Source organism: Paroedura picta, chromosome 7 (genome assembly GCF_049243985.1).
Source record: "Paroedura picta isolate Pp20150507F chromosome 7, Ppicta_v3.0, whole genome shotgun sequence".
Classification (NCBI taxonomy): domain Eukaryota; kingdom Metazoa; phylum Chordata; class Lepidosauria; order Squamata; family Gekkonidae; genus Paroedura; species Paroedura picta.
The window spans coordinates 39,292,031-39,299,048 of NC_135375.1; the positions used below are offsets into that span (position 1 = coordinate 39,292,031).

General features: G+C 40.3%; 1 long non-coding RNA gene across 1 annotated transcript; it reads left to right on the forward strand.

Annotated features, from left to right (window-relative positions):
- The first annotated feature begins 4,418 nt into the window (after window positions 1-4,418).
- On the forward strand, window positions 4,419-6,511 carry LOC143841763 (uncharacterized). The gene is made up of 3 exons (XR_013232794.1): window positions 4,419-4,492; window positions 4,734-4,807; window positions 6,285-6,511. It is a non-coding gene; the product is annotated as an uncharacterized LOC143841763 (long non-coding RNA).
- Window positions 6,512-7,018: the final 507 nt, after the last annotated feature.

Below are 7,018 nucleotides of genomic sequence, written 5' to 3' on the forward strand. Positions count from 1 at the left end.
GCAAATGCTGGTTTCCTACTGAGCTAATCAACATGGAGCAGCAAGCCATTTTGGCAGGCTGGCAAATGTATGGCTTTGGTATTTGTATTTGAAAGCATGTGCTTTTCATTCATTCTTTATAATTTTACAGTTACAATTTTTAGAGTGGCTTGGTAAGGTATTGGAGAGCAGACTGGCATGTTAAAATTGTCCAGAAGCAACATAATTGTGCATAGGATTACCTGTTGTCTCATCCTGCACTGCCTCTAAGGGCAGTACCATGGAAGCAGTTAAGTGTGGACCCAGCCAACAGCTGTGCAGGAGGAGACAATGCACAAGCTTACCTTCAGAGCTTCTGCTGAGAAGCAGGACCATCAGGGCTTTCTCCTAGCCACCACCAGCCTTCCAGGAAAGAAACTTTCCTGGTGCTCCAGGAACTTTCCAGGTAAATTAAAAGGACCAATCCACCTCTGCTTGAGATATGCTACCAGGAGATACCCTGGGCTAGGTACAGCAATTGGTGTGAATCAGTATGTGACAGACTGCACTATTTAAAAGCTTAGAAGTGCTGTACAAGCAGCTAAAGGACTGTGAAGGGTTAATTCTTCACAGAGCCAGAAAGCCTTGAGGGATAGGCTATTCTGAGAGATTTAATTGCTTAGCATCAACTGAATAGAGAGAAGCTTCTGAAATGAATGATGATGAGAATTGAGTCTGATTTCAGCTGAAATCAGTTTAACACAGATGGAGATCTGAGGGAAAGTTGACAAGGAAGTTTGGGAAATAGGTAAAAACTCATATTTAGGCCAAAGAAAGGGAATAGATCTTCTAGTGACAGGAGAATTTCCCTGCCCAGTCAAACAGTAGTTAGGTCTGAAGAGTGATCCCTGGTCTGGTGTAGTTAGAAAATGCCTTAGAGAATTTAAGAGTCAATTAAAAGCTCAAGACAAGTATTGATGTTTCAAGATAGGGTTTTGCATAATTGAAAGAGTGTGCCAGCCTTCTAGAAACCAGATAATACTCAAAGTATACAGGAATGTTTGGAGAAAACACTGGAACAAAAAGATACTCTTCCACCAGACATTTGGTTGAGACCAACGGTTGTGCCTCTAACATCTATATGGGGCCCCTGCCTAGCCCCCAAACTTGGGATTCCCCCCCAGACTGATTCCCCCCATCCTTATTCAGCAGAACATCATTACTTGGCTGCCTGGCCCATTAGGGAATACATTTTGAACAAAGCAATTATGTAGCAAAATGTTATGTCAATAATTTTTATCAGGCTATCTTGGTTTTATATATAAGTGAACTTGGTCTGTTTTTATGAACTTTTTAAGCTGCCCTGATACCAGTTCAGAGAGGGGGTGGCCTAGAAGACACATAACTAAATAAAAAGCCTATCAATATAAAGATTTGTCTTGAACAGTTTAAGAAACTCTCATTAGCCTGAATATAACTAAAGTCTGCACATGTACTGATTTCCCCTCAAATAAAATATTTTGTAATTTTTTAATTTCAAAATGCCTCAAGTGTCATTTAAGTTGTTTTAAGCTAAAACAAGCTTCTGATCATTCCCTCAGCTTCCTGGACTGAGCCAACAGCCCAAATATATTATGACAGGGTAGGACAGTTCTTCAGCAAAAAAGAAAACACATTACTAGGGCAGCTCAGTCACAGAAGGGAAATGGGGGGAAATCTTGCCTCTGAGGGAGGAAAATAGACATTGCCATCATACAGTACAAGACAGATTCTCCTATTCCTATGGTAATAATGTAATAATATGGTGGTGGTGATGATAATAATAATAGGGCACATGAAGCCAATGTCAAAACTGAGTACCCCTTGTAAGATTCTACACTATCTTGACTGCTTACATGTGTAACAATTAAGATGAGAGCCGTAACTTACAACCTGCCTGCTTTTTGGAGCATGGATGACTATTTAAGAACCCTAGCTTTTCTCTTAAACCTATTCATTTTGATGCTATAATTGTACTTCATCAAACCTGTGCATTACACAGCTTTCGCTTGTACTGATGGCCTTATGCCATGTGTCCAATAAAAGGGCAGGAGAGATCAAGGCCTCAGAGACAGGGTGACCTGTTGTTTCCCTCTTACTGCGAGACCACTGTCATTAATTCTCTGCCCTTTCACCTCTATAGAGGTATTATATTCACTGGGGACTCAGCTAATCAGTGTCACTTAGTATATACACAGATGCTCTATCATTTCTGACTGCAGAACCATCTCTCTTCTTTCTGTTTTCAAAGCATCAGCAGCCACGTAATGACACAAAAAAGGTTACTCTGTCAAAACAACAACAACAAAAACTAATGCTGTGTGGGAAATATCTACTTATTCAACTGCTTTTCTGATTTTAGTAAACTGAGAAAATGTTACTTTTCAGTTAAGTTTCTATTCATGTTCCCTACATCAGAGAAATGCTACATCTGACTGCCAGGCAAGAGATGTTCAGAGGTGGTTTGCTATTGCATGACTCTGTGTCATGAACATAATATCAACCCTACTTAGCTTCCAAGATCTGATAAGATCGGACTTCCCTGGCCTATCCAGGTCAGGGTTACTAAAGTGTTTGAATTGCAGACAGCCTTCTGAGGACTTGAGAATGTGGACTGCAGCTCTACAGGAAAATTGCCACATAGAGTTGATTCTACAACTTCTGCTCTACAGAAAGGGAGACACCATGATCAGAGCTCTTGATGGAGTAAGAATACTCTATCAGCTTCTCTCTCTTTGCTCTTCACCAAACAATGTTATAGGGCATTTATTCTATAGGGTTCCAAACTAGGTGGAAGGGGGCCCTCTCAGATTTCCCTTGCAATGCAAGAGTTAGAGAGAAGACAACGAGTTTCTGGTCTTGGAAGCCTGAAGAGGCAGATCAGGCAACCAGCCCTTTTAATAGCTGATGTTTGGGAATGAAGCTCTATTGCTCTATAGGGTTACCAGCCTTAAGTGGAGCATGGGAATTTACTGGAAGTTCAACTGATCTCCAGACTACAGAATTCAGTTCCTCTGGAGAAAATGACTGCTTTGGAGAGTGGACTTGATGGCTTTATATTCCACTGATTGAGGTCCTCCTCAGGATCAACCATCAGATCTCTAAGAATTTTCCAACTTTGACTTGGCAGAATTAGGCATTCATTGTATGGAGAACATAAATGGATGTGACAAAGATTACAGATATGAGTTAGTCTGTAAAGTGTGATGTCGCTGCATCCATAGCTGCAATTTGCATTGGGTCCGTGTAGGAGAAAAGACAATCTGGCTAGCCTGGACTACCTTTTGCTTATTAAACAAAGTTCTACAAGTTATGATTTGCATGTTGAAGAGGGACATTGCTTTTCGAGAGATTGTCTATTCTCTACCAACAAGAGTGTTTTAATGAAATATGGTCCCTTTTTTCCCTTGAACCAGTTCTGGGGTCCCTGACAGAGTATGACCACTTTACCCAACACAAAGTTCCCTTCCTGCTTACCCATCCATGCTCCCACCTACCTGTGTATTTTTCCCCTCATCTGCTTGTACCATCTCCTCCATGGGTGGAGGAATGGGGAGGGGTAGAAACCAGTAACTGCAGTGAACCCTGTCACAAAACCTGGGCTCGAACTGCAGCCCCATCTGATGGTTTGCTGACACTGTTTAGGGTAGGCTTACCAGGTTTGGCCTGGCTACCAATGGGTGGGGGCTTGGGAAGGTGGCTATTGACAATAACATGAATCATTTCTGGGGGAAACCCAGAAGAGACATCATGCCTTTCTAGGAATTATAAATTCTAGAGTAAAACAAAAGAGTTTTTGATGACTCCTAAAGATGATTGACCACTTCTGTTTAGATGGAAGTAAACATTGCTATCAAATCAGCTTAAAACCTTGCCACATACAAATACATTTGAAGGGGTCATTATAATCCAGCCTTTACTATCTGCTTACATACACTCATACAAAATTTTGCAGCATTGCAAGTCAAAGCAGGTAGGTGTAGAACTGCTCAGATCTTCCTGGAGAGTTGACTAACACTGGTGTGATATATTGTGAGCTAATGTCACCAGAGTAGGAACAGTGCAGTAGTACATGCTCTACAGTTTCCACCTTTCCCTTTTGGCAGGGACACATCCGTTGTGAATGAAGAATACAGAGGTATTTGCCTTTCAGAAAGGCTCAGGGCAGGTCGTTGAAACATGCCAAAGTAAATATTCTTCCATATTTATTTAAGAGCACTCAGCTGGCAAGAAAGGGTTTTGAGAGAAGTATGTTACAGTGAGATGCCACTGCTACTGGACTCCTTCAGTCTGAAGGGCCAGGTTTCTGAAAGTTTAACTATAACAAGCCTGAAGCAAAGAAACTACTTTTGTAATTTTCCTTTGACTGTTCTCAGTCTATATGAGCAATAGTCATCTTGAAGAATAGGACAACTTCTGGAGTTTTCCTGGAAGTGACATCATGTCATCAGCCCAACATCCCTCCACTGTTCCAAGCAACAGCAAGAAATAAGAGGTGAGCAGAGGAATCCACCAAAAGGCTGGCAGTCTTAATAATTAAATACAGGCAGCTACCTTATACTAAGTGGGATCATTAGTCTATCAAGGTAAAGTTACAAACCTCCAGGTGGGACCAGGAGATCTCCCAGGATTATATATGTCCCAGGCTACCAAAATCAGTTCCACTAGAGAAAATGGCTGCTTTGGAAGACAGACTTTATGGCGCTATAACCTGCTGTTGTCTCTCCCCTCTCCAGTTGCCATCCTACCTAGGCTCCATTCCCAAATCTCCAGGAATTTCCCAAACTGGAGTTAGGAACCCTATATCAAGGTCAGTATTTTAATTGGTAGCTGGTCTCCAGCGTCTCAGGGGGGCCTCCAATCTTGTGTTTTCCATCACTGTTGCATGTTCTACATGATCTTGACCCATGTTTAAATTACTTGAGAATCTAGACCTTTGAGATCATCTTCAAAAGCCTTGCTATGAATTATCCTGCCTTCAGATTATAGGATGGTAGTAACAAGGCCTTGGACCCTTTCTGTGTTTGAGCTTCACCTATAGCGTTCAGTTCTTGGAGCTATTGATTGACATCGAGAATCTCTCAGGTGCCAAGTTGAGGTGCTTTTATTCCCCTAAGCATTTGACAATGGATTTTTAAAATGCTAACTCTGCTTCTAAATTACGTGAATGATTATGCTATTTGATGGTTTGTATAGGTTTAGATCATTTTAAAGTTATGAGGTGGTCTCAAGCAAGCAAGCAAGCAAGCAAGCAAGCAAGCAAGCAAGCAAGCAAGCAAGCAAGCAAGCAAGCAAGAAAGAAAGAAAGAAAGAAAGAAAGAAAGAAAGAAAGAAAGAAAGAAAGAAAGAAAGAAAGAAAGAAAGAAAGAAAGAAAGAAAGAAAGAAAGAAAGAAAGAAAGAGAGCTGTGTACCAAATAACAGACATTCTTTGTGAGCTGATAACTATAGCTGGGCCAACTAAAGTTTAAAATGCTGGATATGTGCTTTCAACACTAAAAATTAAGTAAATGTTCTTTGAGCCAAATCCTGCCTCCCCCTCAAAAAGCATTTTAAAATTTTCTGGTTGTTGTTAAGGTTGTTGCAAATATTAACAGGCTTGAAATGCAACAGAAGGTAAGGAAAATAAATTGAAGTCTGTTTGTGCCATGTGAGCTGAAATGGACCCACAGGACTTTGCTGTCTGACTTCAGTGGAACTATATCCGCTTAAACACAAGTGATTCAATTGAACTAGGTTGTGAATGAAGCTGTGTGTTTCCTTCAGTTGGCACACAGCAGCTGCAAACATTTTCAATAGAACTGAGATGAATTGCCCAAATGCATATTCATTACCAGAATTTGTGTGCACCTGATCAAAACAAGAATTCAAATTCACCCGACACCTTTAGCAAAGACTACAGATTTAATTTGATGTTGTAAATATCTGCTTTGCGCTTTAGTTTGTGACCACTTTTGTACTTTATTTTAACTGTTCTTCATTGACATAAGATAAATTGCATTAGTTTGCAGATCTAGGTGGGCAGTTCATAATGGGTCAAACTCTTCCAATGACAATGTTGCCAGTGGGTCATTTTCCTGTATACATCCAAGTGTTCTCCTCTAGACAATGGCTGTACTGAAGGTTTCAAAGCTAGGATTAATTTATTTCAGGTTTTGGATTTTCATGGCTCTTATCTCCATTTAGTCATGGTGAACACGAGTTTTAAAAAAATGAGAAATGTACTGAAATAAATGTTGCACAAATTATCAATATGACAACTTTGGCTTTTTTGTTTCCCTGTCTACAGCTGAAAGAAGAGCCTGGGTAGCAGAAGCAGTAGCTAGGAGCACCATTGTTGCATGTCTTGCCCTGAGTTCCGTAGTGAGAGATAAATAAAGAAGTAGCCACAGTTTGGGAGCAAAAAGAAGTGTTTCTAAACATTCATCCAAAAATTAGGCAATATTTCATGAGGATATAACCTCTTGGGAGAAAATGATGCATTGAGAGCTGGTGGGATGATCGCAAGTGACAGTGAATGCAAGGTATATAGTTTAGTTTTCTTTATGTGTTGAGTAATTCTCATGTTATACACAATGTATGTACAGCTTTACCTCATATTAATCCAGGCACTGCTTATCCTCAGCTTTATTTGAAAAGTGAACTTGCATTGGCTGTTTCTTAAAAATAAGTGTATGCATGTTAATGCAGGATGTCTATGCAATCACTGTAATGTGTGAATAGGGTTAGAATCGTGGAGACCCAGATTTGAATCCCTGTACTGCCATGGATACTTGCTGGGCCCAATCATAGACTCCCAGCTTCAGGAGGGTTGTTGTGAGGATAAACTGGATAAGGAGAAGCTTCTCTGGATTCCATTGGGAAGAAAGATAGGGTATAAATGAAGTAAATAAATAAATCCCTTCAATACATTGCATCACCTTATTCATTGTTAATGTCATTTTAGATACAGAATTGCCAAACTACAGCCCAAAAGATCTTTTGGCTTGTTTTAAATTTTCCAAAACAGCTGGAAAGTGTGCC